The 19,370-nt window shown below is 37.7% G+C and overlaps 1 protein-coding gene across 1 annotated transcript in view; it reads left to right on the top strand.

Moving 5' to 3' along the window:
* The window catches only part of Kcnq5 (potassium voltage-gated channel subfamily Q member 5), a 550,136-nt gene that overhangs the window by 300,244 nt on the left and 230,522 nt on the right, over positions 1–19,370 (top strand). The gene's annotated exons all lie outside the window — the stretch shown is intronic.

The following is a 19,370-nucleotide window of genomic DNA, read 5'->3' as shown; positions in this document are numbered from 1 at the left end:
GCACAGTTGGACTCCTAGAGTTCACTGACCAGTGAGCCTCATCTAATAAGTGAGAGCTAAGTAAACACAGAGACCTTGTCTCACAAAAGAAGGTGAAACCCATTGAGAAGGCATCCAAGGTCAACCTCTGACCTCCAAAGTATTTGCATAACCTACCCACATATCTACACCACACGTAAATACCCAGTCGAATATGTTTTTATCTGATTCTGTGTTCTTACTTCACATGTGTTTATGTAGATCTCACATTTTCTTTATATTTTATCACCTTAATTTGACTATAATTGAGTCAAACTGACTTTGCAGTTAAACAGAACAAATTTCCCATTCACAAGTCAGCAGGAAATGTGTGCATGCATTTTCCCCCGTCCTGGTCTACTTTATACTTTCAGAAAGCATATGCTAACCTGACCTCCACAGGTTTTCTAGTGAAACTAAATGATGCTGGGTGAGAACATGCAAGATATGTAAACAATTAAATTTCAGGAGTAGAAAATGCTGCATTTCTAATATCCAATTATTATATTTTTTATGACATTGGTTGTGTAAGATTTTGAGTACCCACCCATTTCTGAGGATTTTCTGAAATCAAATGGGGCTGAAACAAATATTTACATGAAGCCAAGTGATATGATTTCTGATTGGCCTGATAGAAATTACATAAACTGAGATCATAACAATTGTTGCATAGTAACATAAATTAGCTAACATAGGATCATACATTTAAGAAAGACAAATTTTATCAAATTAGTACCCATGTGACAGTATGCCTGAGAGATGTAAACAAACTCACTCGAGACAGGGAACCAATGACAAACCAAATAATATCACCAAAATCCAACTTATGAACTGATGAATTATACTGAGCTAACTCCCGGGGAGGAGTTATTATACATGAGAGATTATAGGATCAGAAATGACTCAAGGGGAGCTTCATCTCTCAAATGCACCACCCCAGCATGGGTGACCACTCCTAAAAGCTGGGGACAGTTTGTATATGGAAGGAAGAGCCTGGTGAATCTTGTCCATTACAAGGAATTCCTAAGGCTGTTGAATCCTTTTGAACTTCAAGAGCTTCTCAGAAGGTTAGAATATTTCACATTCTGTCATTTCCCTCCGTTTTAACATGCTGACTATGAACACTTCCCCCAATATAGACAGTTTCGTCTCAAGGGAAATCGCTACACAACAATAACTGTGCTTCCATAAAACATAAAAAAAAAAAAATAAGGCATCATCCTTGCCCTTAAGAAACTTGTAGTGAATGAATGAAAGTCAACATATAAACCAAAACTTGCTTAAATATTCTGAAGAAACATAAATGGTTCTGGCTAGCAGTTCAAAAAGTTGAATGATTATTTTCAAAGTAAGTGTTGAAACCATGCTAGCGCTAGCAATACTGTTTCTAGAACCTAGAGCACATTCCGTGCTCTCTAGATACACACAATATTTAAAATCTCCAAAATCTCATTAACATCCACAAAAAACCTTGGCATTTGTGTCTGTATTTTAAGGTAGAGGTCTTGACATGTCTAGAAAATATTTCCATTATTGTCAGTTTGATGTTTACTGAGCATCGCAGAGTTCCCAGTGCTGTTTGGAGAGCAGGCAGAATCTGGACCGAGAAAGAAGAGTGGAGCTACGGCTCCTTAGTCCTTTAGAACCCAGACCCTCAGAGACACAAACTGGCTAGGCTCCCAGAAGATCACAGCAAACAAGACAAAAGGAGTCCACATAGCCATCAGCCGTGTTTCTCATCTGTGAATCTAGTTCAGCTTTCTCCCTGGGGTAGACATTTCACCGTTGCTCTGGGGTGATATAAATGATGCCTTGACTCTGAGTTCAAAGGAGGAGTGCAGCGCTTCCAAACTTTCTTAAAATTTTAATACTAATCCTACTCTAAATCCTACCTAACTCAATCACCTAAACTATCTTATCAAGCTGCAGATGGGGCCCGCCTTGGAGAGACTTCTCCCCGCTAAGTACCCACATGTCAGAACATGTTTTAATGAACTGAGAATGGGACCCCCATTGAAGGAATCAGAGAAAGGACTGGAAGAACTTGAAGGGGCTCAAGACCCCATATGAACAACAATGCCAAGCAACCAGAGCTTCCAGGGACTAAGCCACTACCCAAAGACTATACATGGACTGACCCTGGGCTCCAACCTCATAGGTAGCATTGAATAGCCTAGTAAGAGCACCAGTGGAAGGGGAAGACCTTGGTCCTGCCAAGGATGAACCCCAAGTGAATGTGATTGTTGTGGGGAGGGCAGTAATGGGGGGAGGATGGGGAGGGGAGCACCCATATAGAAGGGGAGGAGGAGGGATTAGGGGGATGTTGGCCTGGAAACCGAGAAAGGGAATAACAATTGAAATGTAAATAAGAAATACCCAAGTTAATAAAGATGAAGGGAAAAAATCCTGTTTTAAATATTATAAATTTTCAACTTGATCCTTACTTCTCAAATGCAGAGATCCATACAACCTACACAGTGGTTTCATTAGACATCCTCTCACTCACCCAACACATAGTCACCAGACTTGGTTTATTTGAAGCTTATCTAAACCTATGCAATGAGATCTGCATAGATCATGTATACATATACACAGACTGCCATACGTAATCACATGTAAACTGCATGGACCGAATGCTTGCCTATTCTGCTGAGCCTCTCTGTATCTACGGCATCCAGGAGGCCACGCCAGGAGAGAGGCTGACATTTTTTCTTATGTTTACTCCCATAGAAGATGAGCAGGGAGATAAACAGGAACAGTCATTTTTGGCTAGTTCTCTGAACTTTGTGACTAAATGGGAAAACGGGACATGAAGGAATGTTATCCTCCAGGGTATCATTCTGAGTCACTTTAAGGTTAGAAAGAAATACTCATGTTTTTAAAACTGCCTCCCAGGTCTCTAATTTTGTCTTTTATAGCACAAGAGTGTTGAATTCACTGCCTTCAAAGCCTCCATAAGCTTGACCATTCTTGGATACTCTGAATCTCACCCATAATTCAGCCCTGTGCTTCACAGAATAAGAAAAACAAAAACAAAACAAAACAAAAAAAAAAAAACAAAAAACAGTAGAAACAAATCTGACCACTTCCTTCCTCCTCTCCCCCACTTAATAATTTGACTCTCTGAAGCAGAGGAAGCCTTTTTTAACTATATGAATTAGTTATGCAGTTTTGAAATGGTTATTACCATTTTAGTCAAATCATTAAGGTTTTTAACCAGCAACTTTTGCCTAGCTCTGATATTCATTTTCATATACAGGATAATGTCACCCAAGCTGGCCTGAATTTCATTGGACTGCAGCGTTTCTCCCTAGCTCACACCTCAGTGGAAGCTACATAAGTCATATCCAGCTACTACTGGAATGGTTCTTGGACCACTGGGATGGGGGGGAGGGGTAGATGTGACCGGGAAACTGTCAGTCAATATTCCCATAAGTAATAGAGAAGGCATTAGTGCACGTGCCAAGAAAACTGTGTGGGTCAGAATAGGAAAGAAGATTTGCACAAATCACTTAACTTCATTGCTCAGTAATCTGTCTGCCGTAAGAAGAAAAAATATAAAGTAATGGATCAGCATGGACCGGGGTTTGCATCGTGACTTTCACGTGTACTATCGCCATGACTTACTTTGGCAAAGAAAAAGAAAGGGTACCGTTTGGTCACTTGTGAGCTGTCTGTACATTGAACCTCCTCGTGGTGACCACCATGAAAAATAATGTCTATATCAATCAAGAAGATGTAATATACTCTAACGAGCATTGGCTTTGGGCCCCAGTCTTAATCGTTAGTAATTTAAAAATCCTTGTTTCAGAAGATTGCTATGAGTCCAAAATGAGATGCTCTTAAAGCACCTAGGCTAAGGTAGTGTCATGCTACCCAATTTTTAATGTGCACACACATATGTGTATATGTGTCACACCCGAGCCTTGTGTATGCTAAGCATTCTCTGTCATTGAACTATAATCTCAGCTACCTCTTTCCTGTTTCAATTAATGGATAGCAATTTCTTTGCCCGGGTTAAGTATTCTGAACTTTAGGAATAAAACCAGAAAACAAGCAACTAGGACTCCAACTCTCCTCTAATCTAATAAGGGACAAGAACGGTCTTTATCAGATGGTCTCACTAATGACCACAGACCTAGGTAAACAGCCTGAGTCAACAGAGCCTTATTTTGAAAGGCACTGTGTCTGGAACACCTGGCTCTTCAAATGGTGAGGGTTGGCAAAGTCTTGCTGGGCTCACGAGAACTTTTCTTCACCTCAAAAACAACAGCTGACACACAGGACCTGGCCGCAGAGCTACCTTATAAGGATGTGATTAGCAGTCAGGGAGGTAAATAAAAATGGTGAGCCTCTTAATTGGCAAATTGGAGAAAATTCACTGATATGTAATAAAGACTTCCTTAGCCACAGAGAGAGCCGATTCCAACCAGTATCTTAGGACACTTACCTTGTTCAAAATCCAGGTGTATTTTCTAGCACTTAAATGTATTATGTAGTTTAAAATTGTATAAAGGTTATTCTTTACTTGACATAAATTATTAAAATTAAAACCATTGGTGTTACTCTTTATAAATTGCATTAATGTAATTATCATTGACTACCTCCATAGGTAATGAGACATTCCTCAAGCATTGTAGGATTAGTCTTAAAACTCAAAGGCAAATCATCTGTGACACCTCAGCTCTGTAGATGTCAGGGCGATGCCTGAAATAAGCTTAAAAATATATTTCCCAGATAAAAAATATTTTTAAGAGATTGACAGGTAAAACAGTTAAAGAACCCATAATTTCAGTTGCGGAGAAATTCTTTCAGACTGATAATTGCTTTCTAACTTTTCAAATTATTTGGGAGAAATTCGAGTACAGAACTTGAGCCTCCAAAGTATAAGTGAGCTTTAAAACAGAAATTCAGGTCTTTTAAGCCGTGTGAATGCCCTGCTGCTGGTAGTCTTAGTTGTCAAGGAATGGCTGCTGTCTACAAGTATGTGCTGACCTATTTGGCCGATCATAAAAGAAAAAGCATTGTTGAATAATTGGAAATAAGCTTTTTGAACTTCCAGCCTGTCACTTCCTACCTCGTGTATTGATTAGGTAAATATTAGAGAGTACTTCAATTTACAAATTTAAAACTCGGAAGCATGAGACGCGATGGCATATGGCGATATTCATAACTTTTAAAAAGCTGCGGCAGTAGGATCACAAGTTTGAGTTAGCCTCAGCTCAGTGACTTCAAAACGAGCCCAGGTCACGTAGACAGAACTGCTCAGAGGGCAGACACTTAGTTCAGAGGAACATTTTATTTTTACAAAACCATACCAGTGAATAAATGAGGAAAATTTACATTAAAATAAACATAATTTCACCATAATATTGAAATACAGTCTACTCTGATAGTGTCTGTCATTTTTCTCATGGTGCTTTTTAAAATTAAACATGTGGTTCAACCATCTTTCAAAAGCACTGACCTGTTGCTTTTGAAAGCACGTCGATGATACAGGGTGTCATTGACCTTGCCAGTATACTGTAGACTCTGAATGAATGCATTCTAGATTGTAGCGCTCACTGATGCTCCATCAGCTCAGCTGGAGAGTTGAGAATAAAGAATGGATTCGTGTCAGATAATTGTAAACTTGGTCTCACTGAAATGAGGTCTATTTTTAGTTACTAACACTTTTTGAAGACTAAATTACAGAAAATAGCAATCATTTTCTATCACATTGGCTCTTAAAATTAATCAGGCATCTGGGTTAATAATAGCATATTTTTATTAATAAACCACAGAAACACCTGTACTTATTCACTAGAAATCTTTCCCATGATATTCTAGTAGAGGAGTATCAAATTATTTTGATAAAAATAAATTGTACGAACACTTTATTAGTGAGAGTAAATTGAAAACAATCCAGCACATACATTTCAGAGTTAAACACCCTAAAGGTTAAGAATACAATTTTCAAATTTAGACAACCTAGATTCCAACCTCAATTTCAATAATAAGAGGCCATGTGCTCTAAAAAAAAAGCCACTTCTCTGCATAACAAGTTTCTCACATGTAGAATAAGTATGATGGTGCTATCAGGGTGCTAATGATGAAGAAGAAGAGGGAAGAGGGGAGAAAGAGGAAGAAGATAGATGATAGATAATACATAGGTACATAGATCATACATACGTAATACACACACACACACACACACACACACACACACACATATATGCTCTATGCCTGTTCTGTGAAAGCTAAGCTCTTGAGAACATTTCTTTTAAAGAGGGAAAGGGAGAGAGGGAAAGGAAAAGGGAGGGGAAGGGAGAGGGGGAGAGAGAGGAAGAAAGGGAGTTGATAGATATTCTTGGTACTGTTCTAGGACCCCACGTTGCATCTTGCTCTTCCTGTTGCTGTGATAAAACACTCTGATAGGAACAATGTAAGGGAGAAAGGATGTGTTTTATGGCTCCAAGGTGAGCATACACTCCATCATGGCTCTGGCAGCTGTGAACATGGTTTCTTCACAGTTTGGAAGCGGAGAAAGATGATCACTTAGGCTCAGCTCGCTTTCCCCCACCCCCTTTTTTTTTCCGTCTAGGACCCAAGTACAGGGAGTGGCACTATCCCCTGGGAAGGTAGAGATTCCCACTTTAATTAGGCTGAACAGGATTATTCCTCACAGACATGCGCAGTGTCCTGGGTGATTTCACAATGCAGCGGATTGATAATCACTAGGAACGATCGCACCACATGATTAATCTCCACAACCGTTTAGGTAGCCCATGTCATCAGTCCTTTTGCAGATATGGAGATGACAGAAACAAGAATTTAAACAACTTTTCCAAGCATCTCACCATCAGAGCCTCCGTGTCTTCAACCTCTATACTGTGGTACCTAATGTGCACATCAGTATAAAACTGACATTTCATGGGATTTTCTCTAGAGTCTTCTCTCAAGTATCTCAAACCTGTGGCCTATAGGCCGCCTGTGTCCAGAACGGATATGAATGTGGCCAAGCGTAAAATCACAAACTTCCTTAAAAATTATAAGGTCTCTGCAATTAAAAAAAGAATCGACTGTGTGGTTGTTAAGCATGAGCTTTGTAGTTGAAATCATCATATTGCAAAACATTGGACTTACTTGTTAAACCACTGTGTGGGTCCATTAAATATTCAATAAACATTTACTACCTTGTGGTTTATAAAACCATATTAAATATTTTACTCTATTTTATTGTCTTGGGGAATTTTCCAATATAATTTTCTTTCTAAGAACTTTCTACGTGCCTGGTATTATTTCAAGACTTTCTCTAGGACCTTCAACAGAGAAGATAGGCAAGGTTCTGCCCATCACAGCATAAATGCACAGTGAGTCATTTTGTCATTAACTTCATTTATATCTTAACCTTAAGGCTGGGGAAATGGAATCAAAATGAAAATGGGAATATTTGATTAGTGAGATGGCTCAGCAGGTTTCATCCTGGAGACCCACATTCTGAAAGAAGGAACTTTTACTAGCTGTCCTCTACTGTCACACTCACACCACTGGATGAGTGTCTGCACAGACGAACATTAATACATTAATTAATTAATTAATTAATTAATTAATTAATGGATAGATGAATGAACTGATAAAATACATTCTTTCTTTTTAAATTGTTTTTAAATTGTTATCAGTACATTATTATTTAGTAATAATTTAATAACTGTTATTCATTAATATGTATTTTTTATTTTTGATATTTTATTGTTTTAAAATGTTAATTATCATTTATTAATGGTTATTTATAGTTGTTTTGTTGTTTATCAATAATTACATTATTTATTATTGAAAATGCTTATTATTACATTATTTCTTAATAATAAAATATATTTAAGAACCAAACTATTCCATTAACAAAACTTGGTATATTGCCATAGAGTCAGTCTTCTCTGTTACTGGCTATTTTTCATATACTTAAGAGAACTACCGGTCTCCGAAGAACCTTCCTACTGCTGCTATGGTTCCCTCAGGCCAGCAGTTAAGAGACAAAGCAAGGGTAGTCTAAGACCTTTCAGATCTGCATCTATGAGTAAAGCCCATACAGAAAGGATGTGTTTTATCAGTATGTTGTCCTCCATGGGTACCCAGGAGAGTGTTTCACAAGCCAATCTTCCTCATTATTGCTTGGAACAAAACCATCAAAGATACAAAATACAAATGGAGACTTCTCACTTGTGAGAACATAACTCAACTCTTCATATTGTTTTCTTACATTCATTCTTTCCAAAACCAGCTCCAGGTGCTGTTATTACCAATATCATACGGAAGACTCTTCACAGAGGTTATTCAGATCAGATCATGTCCTCTGATTACAAGGGAAACCAGTTTATTACAACAGTACTTAAGATTCCTTCATCAACTGTCTCTTAGTATCTCAAGGGAAATGGTTTTACAAAAATACATTGTACCCTAAAATTTGGAAATGTAAGTCTTTGTTTCTTTTGATTTTTTTAATGGACTGGTGAAACTTCTATAGATACTTATAAGGAGAAATGCGATTTATATGAATTTTTAGATTTTGCATGACTATACTGATCTAAGCACAGAATGAAGAATACTAAGCCTTCTTTATTCTGCTGCCTTTCTGAGATAAGAGAAGTAAGGGCACTTACATGCACTGATCATAAACAAACTTACCCTATTTTAATCTGTAAATATGAGAATGGAATATGTCCAATCTCACATAATTCTCATATCAACCTCAATTCAGCTACATGAAAATAGCGATTCAGGAAAGCACCAAAACTGGCCCAAGTTCACTGAGACAACAGAGCCAAAGGCTATGACCTAATCGAGAAGCCACAGTATTCTACACCAGCAAAGGTTATACAGTTGGTAATGAGACTGTAGCTGCCCAAGAAGAAAGGATTCTGAATGGCCTTTTATGTGCCCTATTGCTACACATCACCTTAATATTAGCCGGGGAAGCATCTCTATATATTCATGAAATACAAAAAGTACACTGAATTTAGAGCCTCTTGAAACAACATGAATATCAATTACACCTGTCAGATAAAGTGCTACATTTTGTACAAAATACATAATGATCCTATTAAGTAGAATAAAATAATTGGTATAGATGAGAATCGTGCTTCTCCCCATTCACTTTATTCACATACGCCATTTAAAGTTATCATCATCATAAACATAACGTTTATTGCACAATACAATTTCTAACACATCACGATTTGGACTGGAAAATATAGCTGTGTTGCAAGACATACTGTTCATTTAATAAGTCATGAGCCATTAACTATTATTCAAGTACTGTGTTTTCTGTAGCGAGAGGGAAAGTCTTTGCATTTAATATGCAGGAGAGCAGAGAAAGTGCCAGAGCCTGCAGATATGTACAACTGTGCCTATCTGTATGTGCAAATCGGTACAACTATGAATTTAGCTATTTCTTCTAAGAAATCAGATGTACATTATTTCTTCTTTACATATCATCTGTTATGTCTCATTGAGAAAGTTGTAAAGGACTTGTTGATTGGTCATGTTTGATCTTACTGTTAATTATATCTGACTATAAAAAAAAGAATGTTCACAGAAATGTTAAAATCATTCATAGAAATATTAATATTAATAGGAATATTAATATTTCAAAGATGCTTTTCACTAAGACATGAACGTAGAGAATGCCCTGCTCCCGACCTCCTCTTGTAACTGAAGATGTGGGCAAGTTCCATGGTAGTTTCTGTGACCCTCCCAACTTCAAGCCCAACAGTCTTCTCAAAGGGCGAGTTTCCAAGCTCTGATTTGACTTTGATCTGTCACTATCTAAAGGTGGACCACTTTACTTATGTTCCTGGCTGACTAGCATCATAGTATCCATTGACCTGATATAGAAATCACAACTCTTGTTAGTGAGGTGACAGGACCATCTGTATGTTTTCGTTGATAAAACTTAAATGACAATTTCTGTAGGAGAAAACTTTCCAACTTTCCTTGTTGGAATACACACATTTCATTTGGCATGTAGTCACCCTAAAATGTCACACATGGAAAGAACTCTGTTCCACATGATTAACTTCTGACCAGGCAATCCTTATGAGGGAAGGTTTGGATATATCAGCAAAAAAAAAATATTTACTACAACTTATGCTTACTAGAAGAGAAAGCTTTAATGGGTAGACTTGAAGTGTAAGCATGATTCCAGGATTGCTCGGTAGTCACTTTAACTAGTGGAGAGGCATGGAACAGGCTCTAATTTCCCAATTTGGAATACCTAAAGGTCACTGGTGAATTATTAATAAAGAGCAACTGGAATGTTAGGAGTTTCTCTCTGTTACTAGAAGGTTCTAATATATGTAAGTAATCATTCCAGATCTGGAGACAGTATTGCTTCAACAACAACAAAAGGTGATTTATATTAGTCCTCCTAGCCTATACCTATATCCCTTAGTGTATACAGCATCGTAAACAACAACCACAGTTGTTCTGACTAGTATATAATGGAATGATTGAAGCCCAAGAGTATATACCATCTATTTTCAAATTATGCAAAGACATAAACAAAGGTTGTAGTTCCCTTTGCTATATAATAGAAATCTGTAACCAGAACTTTGAATTTTATATAACTTAAATAGAGTGAAAATATGGACATCATTGAAAATAATTTCATGAAAGTCTTAGAAGTCCACTCACCCAATGGGGTTTTCCCACTGTATGACTATATAGGGGTTTTCCCAGAACACGAAAAGAATTTAATTATCACAGTGCCACATCCGTTTTTGAAAGGCAATTATCAATTTCCCCAACCAACCTAGGGTCAAATTTCATGGTATTCGAATACTTCATTTTAAAACAGTTGCTGAACTGCACTTGAGCAATATCTCAAATATATGACAAGACTGCTTAAAAGTTCCTTGAATTTGCCAGACATAAAGATCCATGGGGTTTAAGAGGACTGCCATTAGCCTACCTGAAAGAAAGAGTGACACTCTCTCCCAGGAACCAAAACCAAACCAAACAAACAAACAAATGAGTGTTCCTTGTTGTCCTGGCATCGAAAGAGCAACAACAATAAAGAATGCGCTGGCTTCAGATGAGCTTTTTTGAGCCCCACTGGCTTTCAGACTCCAGTCGTCTGTCATTCCCTACTTGCACAGCTAAGCGTCATGAGAACAACTTGTTCTGAGCCTGCTGGCTGACTCCCCAGAAAAGTGAGCACTGAGTATCTTTCCTGATTAGCACATAAGTGATTTGATTGCAGTTTGGCATCTTCATCTTAAGGAACGAACAGTTCTTCTGCTTTTCGTGTTAAAGGACATGAATTTTCCCTCTCGAGGTGTATATTAAAAAAGAAACATTAGAAAAGCAAATAGAACCTGATTTTATATTATCTGCCTTTGCTTGAGTCCAATGGACGTCGTAAATTTTCCTATCTTTTCTTCTGACTTATTAACTTTATCCTTGTGTTTTTAATTCAGCATTTAGATGACTTATCCGAGAAGAAGGTTCCTTGTTGATAGTAATAATAAAACCATTTGTTTTACTTTAAATAAAATGAAGGAAAGTCTGAAAGAGCTTGATTGTGGAAATAAATATTTTTATATGATTAATAGTGTTAGCAACAGTTTCTACTGGAAATTCTAAAGGAGTAAGAGGTCTGTTATACACATATGACTTCAAATAACCAACAAAAGCACACATACGATCACAAAGCCTCTATTTCCTCAACAATTTACTTTTACAAACTCCTTCCTGATGTCTTCTGATGAGTACTGTTATTAACTCAAAACTCAATGTAGCATTTTTTTTTGATTGGCAATGTTCATGTTCACTAACATTCATTCAGGGAGGGGGAGGCAGGGGGAAATGTTTATTTTTTTAACCCATTACAACTGATAGAAACTTAGCTGCAAGATGAGTGACCCTTTTGATGGCATTCAAGGCTGGAAGGTAAGCTCTGGCTTAAAGTTAGCATTACTTCTCTCTGTCACTGAATATGTCCCCTCCTGGGCCATCACATAAGAAATATGAATGAAGGAAAATGACTTCCTGTCTTGGAATCACTACAGAACTTTGTTCTCCTGCTCTAGAACCAAAGACTGTGAAACAGAATTACGTATGACAATAGAATTTCCAACTGCTGTGTAAAGTGAACACGACATATAGATCTACCATGTGGAAACCAGGCTCCCAGATATAGTGATGGGCAAGAACTGCTGTGCACATCTGTGTATTTTCTTGTCTCTCCCATTTCCATGAAATAAGGTATAACATATCCTTGTCAATCACTGTGATAGTTTTCTGAATCAATGTTTCATATGTATACACTAAGGTGTTTTACTATAAACTTTTTGGAGCACGTTAACAATATTGATGGTGCCTCAAATGTACTTTTATTGCCCTCATTTTCACATATGTCACAAATTAGTAAGTTATCCCGTTCGATTTTTGGCATTTTTATGCCATGAAATGCAAACATCTCGACAAAAAGGAAATATTATTTCCATCATCTTTGCAATAGAAATGTTTCTCTTCTAATTCTGCCTTTTCAATTCTTACATTTTTATCGGTTACCATTTGACTGCAATATTTAATCATGAAGAAAGATCAGAGGTTCTTTTTTTAACCTAACAGACCCTTTCATTTTTTTTTTATTGAAAACTCTCTTGAGCAACCTTTTGTCTTTGTTTTTTTTTTTCTTAATTAAATCTCTCTACCTTTTTCAAAATCCCAAGACAGATGCAAGAAATTTGCATTTGTTTCTTTCAGGAGCATAATTGGTTATGAATTATCACAAAACAACCTCTTGAATACTTTTTCAGCAAAGATCCTGTTAAGCCACACCACCAAAAGTTAGAAATAGCTAAGAAAAAAATCAAGAACAATGCTCTCAAGAACTTTTATTCTTGTGTTTTTTTAATTTGGTATCCTTTCTTATGGCATGATGGTCCCAGAAAATCTTAATTCATTGATTGATTGAGATAGTCTGTTACCAGTGGTCTAACCTAAGTCACTTGCTCAGAGTTCGGGCCCTGTTTGCAGTCACCGAAAGGGATTGTTATGGCTAGTGCTTAAAGGAGTAGAAAGGTTAAACTGTCTGAAACTCAGGCAGGAAGTCTTCACTGATGATTGTCACCCGGTGAAAGGCCACTCTACTGGTTGTGAGGATCCAAGTGTATGGTCTCCACTCATGAGTCACAGGAACCAGTGTTCAGCTGAGCCCTTCAGCTGTCTCCTCACCTGGAGAGGCATGAGCCAGCTGCTCTTAGACCCTTGCTTCCTGTTGTTCACCTGGTGATAGAGATGACTAAAATGCCCTGTCCTGGGACATTGGTGGCATCTGTCATGAGAATAGTGAAGCCACAGTTCTGTAGGTGTGAATACCAAAGACGGGGTAGTCGACTACAAGTGGTCTACGTTGGACAATCTTGATCTCTAAAGGTAGGACTTCAGAACCCGGAGGAGGGCTATTGCCACAAAGTGAGGACATCTCAAATAGCAACTGTTTCTTTCCTATTGTGATGCCATAGGACTAACCGTGCAAAGGTATCTTTCTGAACTCTATCTGTGAATCAAGTTTCTATTAATGCTTAGATTACCTCTCTGGTCCTAAGACATCAGAACCTCCTCTGCTAGCTTTCTGTATCATTACTCCTGAGATCTGAGAATTTTCACTGGTTGCCTGAAAGCTTTTAGCCTTGTTTCTGATAGCTTCCCACCAAAACAAACAAACAAACAAACAGACCATTAGTGTCACTACCTGAACATGGTAAATATTCCCATATTCATAAGAATTTGTAAGTTTCTTATTCTTTCCAGACCATCTTTCCCCTGAACACAGGCTTCTGATTTTAGCATGTTAATCAACTAATGAACCCTCAGTTAATACATGTAGCCTGTCAGTTTTGAATGCATTCTATTTTTTTAGTAAATATTGTGGGTATTTTATACTTTATTGTAATCCACAGCCACTTCACATAGAAAATTTCAATAAAACGTACATATTTAGAAATTAATATTGTGTATGTAAAATAAAGAGCAAAGTCTAAGCCTTAAAAAATTCCAATGCCAATCTTCACCTGGAAACGGTAATAGCGATTGTCATTTTCAAACTTCAACTTCTTCCCAAGTTTGTTAAGTGCAGATAGAAGGAGCTGTGTGGAAATGCAGTCCGCGCCGCAACAAATAGAATGAGTCATTTAGCTTTCTATGAATTCTAGTTATATATGAAAGGTCTAAATCTGTGCCTGTCACGGGGAAATCATTACTTAAAGGTGATTTCTGCACATGTGGGAATTGGTCATGCAAAGTTTGTAAGCTGAAGTGTGGGCTGAAATCTGAACAGAAACATTCAGAGAAATTAGTAAGATGTCTTTGAATTAATAAAAGATAATTGATGTCGCAGACAAGTAAGTCAAGTTCAAAGCTCAATGACTTACATCTGCCCATACACACAAAGTAAGCATAGGCACCCAGCACTTCCCCTCTGCTCTTGGGTCAACGACTTTTCATTCTATGAACATGTGTTTCTGTTTTCCTTTTGGGTGTGCTTCACTTTTTACACCACTGAAAATAAATTTTATTAGACATGCCAGACACAGTTCATGATCTTGTGTTATTTACTGCCTTACTATACATAACTCAGAATGCCTCCTGTTAGACCACAGCAACAAAGAGGCAGATTGTGAAAGTCTCTGAAAACATGTTTTCTAAATTAAAAAGTTTTTAGGTTAGTGTGGTAACTTTCATAAGTCGGGATATATCAGGAAACATTTCTACTAAATCAGTGCTGTATTTTAAACCTACACCTACTTTGTAAATTATCTCCTCCTTAAATCAGTTTAGATAATGGGAGAGTCAATATCAAGTCATAAGGTAGTACCTTCTTGAAATCTGTCCCTTTCATTAAAACTACTTCCTTCTCAGCTATAATCTGATATAATATATATCTGATGTAATATATATATATATGTGTGTGTGTGTATGTGTATATATATGTATATATATATAATCTATATTTAAGCTATAATCTCTGCTTCTTCCTGTATCTTCTCTGATTAGCCAAGTTCTCAATGATTTTTCCAGGACCTTTCCTTCCATCTATTCCTTCTTTTAGCACATTACCAAAAGTATTCTGAGGAGGAAAGTTTGATTTAAACTTAGTTTATTTATATTTAAATAGTTCAGCTTTGTTGGTTTAAGTCAGAAGTCATAAATCTGTATGCCATATCTAGATTTTAAATTCCAGAAAACAGGAATCTGTTTTCTTGCTGAATTGTATGTTTTAAAGACCCACTGGTGTGTTATAGAATGCAGTAAAGACTCTTGGAGACACCTCAGTAGCCAACTGTTGGATTCCAGCATCTATCTACTCAGTACTCAGGTTGTCAGTGGACATTTCATACAGTGTTAAGCTCCAGATATACAAGTGACTGAAGAATGGATGGTTCATGAGGCATAGTTAATGAGAATATAAGAAACTGATATTTTCCCAAGTGGACTTCAAGCCTGGCTTACAGCCAAATAATAGTAAACCAGGATTTTTTTCTTATGAATAACAATTTCAGTTGGCAATCTGTGAATCATAAGACCATTCCAGCCCTGAAAAGAAGAGCTAGAAATTCATTCTACGTTCTGGGTGGGGGTGGGGTGGAGGTATTAACAATATGTATCCAAAATAATTCAGATCGAAGTGATGTACATTTTTGTAGCCACTTTTCACACATTGTAGTAAATGACATCAACAAATTAGAAAGTGTTTCAATGCAACAGAAATGCAATTTTTCTTAAATCTGTTGAACTAAGCTACCTATCTTCCTGTATTTTTAATGACTGAGACGGTTTCTCTTAGGACACAACCCTCCAATTCTGATCAACTCCTTAAATTTCTTCCGTGCTTTTCTCTCTTGTAACTAAAACATACTCACTGTTGGAATCTGGTTAATAAATGTATAGGAAACTCTCACCTTTTCAGTTACCTAAAGAGACAGTAGTAGTGTAGATTATTTGGGTGGAATGAGACCTCAATATATACATGTTTTAACATGTTTAACATGGTGACTTTTAAAGTTTGAAGATGTGTTGTCCACACCTAACAAAATCAAGACTCGTTCTTCTGTCTTCCTGTCTAAGCTGCTTAAGTTGCTTTATAATTATTAATCATCCACCATCAAAGATCAGTAGCAAAACTGATTCATCGAAAGGCCTTCGTCAGCTCAGTTCCATCTCCTTGGCAATCTTTCCATGGGTTTTCTGTCGTACATCACAATGCAACCAAGTAAAACCAGACACGTGGAAATTCTTCTTCAGGTATTTCATCTAGGTTCTTTAGTGTCACAGTATAAGATTCACCCAGACAAGCCAAGGTCCAGCTCTACCTACACCCCAATGCTACTGTCCCATGAGTGTATGAACTTGAATATGTCACATGCAAACCTATATGACTTTAGTTTTCATTAGAGAAGAAGTGAGACATAGTGGGGTTTGGGGGAAGACTGAGGTAGAGGAAGAAGGAGAAGAAAGTGCCAAAGGCTTATTGAGATGGACATCAATGCAAAATAATGAGAGAACTTGCTCCAAAATAATGTAGCAGAACAACAGTTGGAGAAAGCGGAGAGAGCATTCGCGTGTACCCACTTAAGGAAGGTTCATTAACGCAGCTACATTTGTGTCTAAGGAATTAACTCAGTGTATATTTTTACTCTCAGATATCTCAAGACGTCTGTGAGTGTGTGAACCCATGAATGTGTTGAAAAAAAAATCCCTCTTGGTAACCTCTCTCATTGATTATAAAAGCATCAACCTATCCTTGAGGATGGGAGGAATTTGAGTTCAGAGAGGGATAGAGCCCCAGATTGTTCTCTTCTGAGTGTTCAGCACTCCCCCAGACACACTTGGCTCAGCGAGTGGATTAAATGGCTTGTTCTATCTGTGTGATAAAATTGTGTCTGACATCTGTTTAAAATGAGCACAAGATACTTGAGGAAAAAAAGGACAAGGCTTAATACTGAGTGAGGCGGAATCGGGAGAGGAAAGCCCGTTGTGCCTGTGCGCCAGCTCCCTGCACCGCTCACCTGGCTTGTTAGCCGCGACTGCCCCTTTCATCTGGATTCTGTTAGCTTCAGATTTGTTATTAGCTCATGGAAAAGCTCTCCCTTTGTTTTGCTCCTCTAGATAGGAGATGTCTCCTGGCAGAGTTCTTCAAAGGCAGTTAAGTCGGTAGCATCATGGAAATTTGGCAGAGAGTAAAGGCAGATTAAGCGTTAGTTTAGACTGTTCTCGAAGGCAGTTGTTCCACGATTTTTCATCCCTTTATTTTAGCAGTTAGCACAGTCACTCACATCTGTCCTTCCTCAAGTGAACCTGCTAGGCCATTCTTATCGTTGTGCAGTCAAATCGATGAAATTTGAATTTAAATAGGAGACATAAACACGGCGAAACATGAATAAATCATCCAAAAGCCTTCTTTTGAATCGCTCAGTTTATTCCTCTTAAGGCTAATACAAAAAACTCAAATACAGACCTTTGATTATATTAAAAATAAAAATCAAACAACCGGATTACTTTGTTGTACTTCATCTCTGTTAATTTTGTTCCTTTGCCTTTTAAATCATTCTTAATTGCTTTGAGTACTGTCAAGGTGCAAGTTCGTTCGAATCTATTTTAACTAAATGTGGGGCCTAGCTTCACGTCTCTAGTATTACAAAGTAGAACGTGTGCTTTGGTTGATTTAATCCACCTTAAATTAGTTGTGTTACTTAAGAACTGTCGAGTGGTCTAAAAAGTCTTCAGACCCTGCCCTTGAATTCTGTTTTATAGATTAACAGTCTTGAAGCTGAATTAGGCTGCACTTTGTGCTGTAGAAGCATTGTGATGTTCCACAGGAACAATGGAATTAGGTCTTATGAGGTTATGATTTTCCAAATGAATTAATGAATGACTATACAAAAGTAATTCTCAAAATTGAGCAAGCCCAATTTTTTAAAACATGAATTCCTTAGCCTGTAATCCTGTGTCAATGTTGAACAAAAACTCTTCTGTTGCTTTCAACTACAAGGAAGGTAAAAACTAAGGAATCGTCAGCACATGCTTCAGGCTAGATGCGTCCAGTCCTTTACATTGATCTTTATTAGATTTATTGTTTCTTATACTCCTGGCAAGAGCCTGGTGGGTAACATCTTCATCTTACATTGAAATAAAGTCTTCTCAAAGCCGCACAATGTGTCAGTTATTAGAAAATGGTCAGACCAGGGCCAAAAAATCCTTCTGCAACTTCATATTGTATTACCTTTGACACCTAATTCTCCTTTATAGGTAAATAACCTTCCAAAGATTGGAAGTTTAGCGATAGGAAGTGACATGGTGGCAGTGTGCTGGATGAGCATGCTCGATATTCTAGATGAAATGGCCACCCCTCCCTCTTGCCATGAAATAGTAAGTATAACTTTAAAAACATAAAAACAAAAACTAAAGCCGTTGTATTCAAGATTTGAGGTCAAATTTTCAGTCGCAGTTTTTTTAAGCTCCTTTGTCCAGTTGGCTTTTTCCTTGGCCTGGTGTGTTTTGTATAAACCCAATGTTTTCAACATATCACAAGATCTCATGGTCGAAGGCAGGAAAGATGACTTCAGACAGCCCTCCTGAGATTGTCACCTTGTCCCTTCCCACCAAGATGAACTTTGTCAGAAGTTTTTCAGAAAGCAGCTGACTTATGTCAGCCATTCTCAATATGCAAAAGAGTCTCCTGTAGACTTCGCAGAGGTTCCTCAAAAGTCAGCATACAAGTAGCTGTTCAGAAAATTGGATATTAAGGTCCATTGCATTTTTGAACCAGACTCTCACTAAATGCTCAGTTCTGATGTGTAAGCGTGTCGGGGAGCATTGTGAATCTCCATTCTCTAAGGTGTAGATACGTGAAGGGAGATCTGCTGATAAGTTCTCATCTTTGCTGTGTACATATCTGAAGCTCTTACGCAATATCCATAGCTGGACCCTCCTAAAAGTGAGAGCAGCTTTCTTTCCTCTCTGGCTAAAGCCTGGGCTTGAGCTTGAGCACTAATTAGCATCCTTTGATCCACAATGATTCTAAAAATACACAGCCCCAGTGAAGAACAGCTAGTCGCCAGGCTTTTCCTGCCCTTCTATCCCAAACTGCTGATTGTGGCCATTGGAATGTTAATAAAGATATTCTTAAAGGCTCTGTCCATCCTGATCCATAGTGCTAGGGGCTAGAGAAGGTCATTTTTTTTCAAATTTTTAAATTTGTATTTATATTTTAATTATATGTGTGGGTCAATGCATATCTATGGGTATATGCATATGTGGAGGGCAGAGGTGTTGGATCCCCCTGAAGCTGGAGTTGTAGTCAGTTGTGA

This window comes from Rattus rattus, chromosome 4, assembly GCF_011064425.1.
Source record: "Rattus rattus isolate New Zealand chromosome 4, Rrattus_CSIRO_v1, whole genome shotgun sequence".
In the NCBI taxonomy this organism is placed as follows: Eukaryota; Metazoa; Chordata; class Mammalia; order Rodentia; family Muridae; genus Rattus; species Rattus rattus.
Note: the sequence above shows the minus strand (reverse complement) of the source record. Positions and strands in the feature narration are given on the sequence as shown.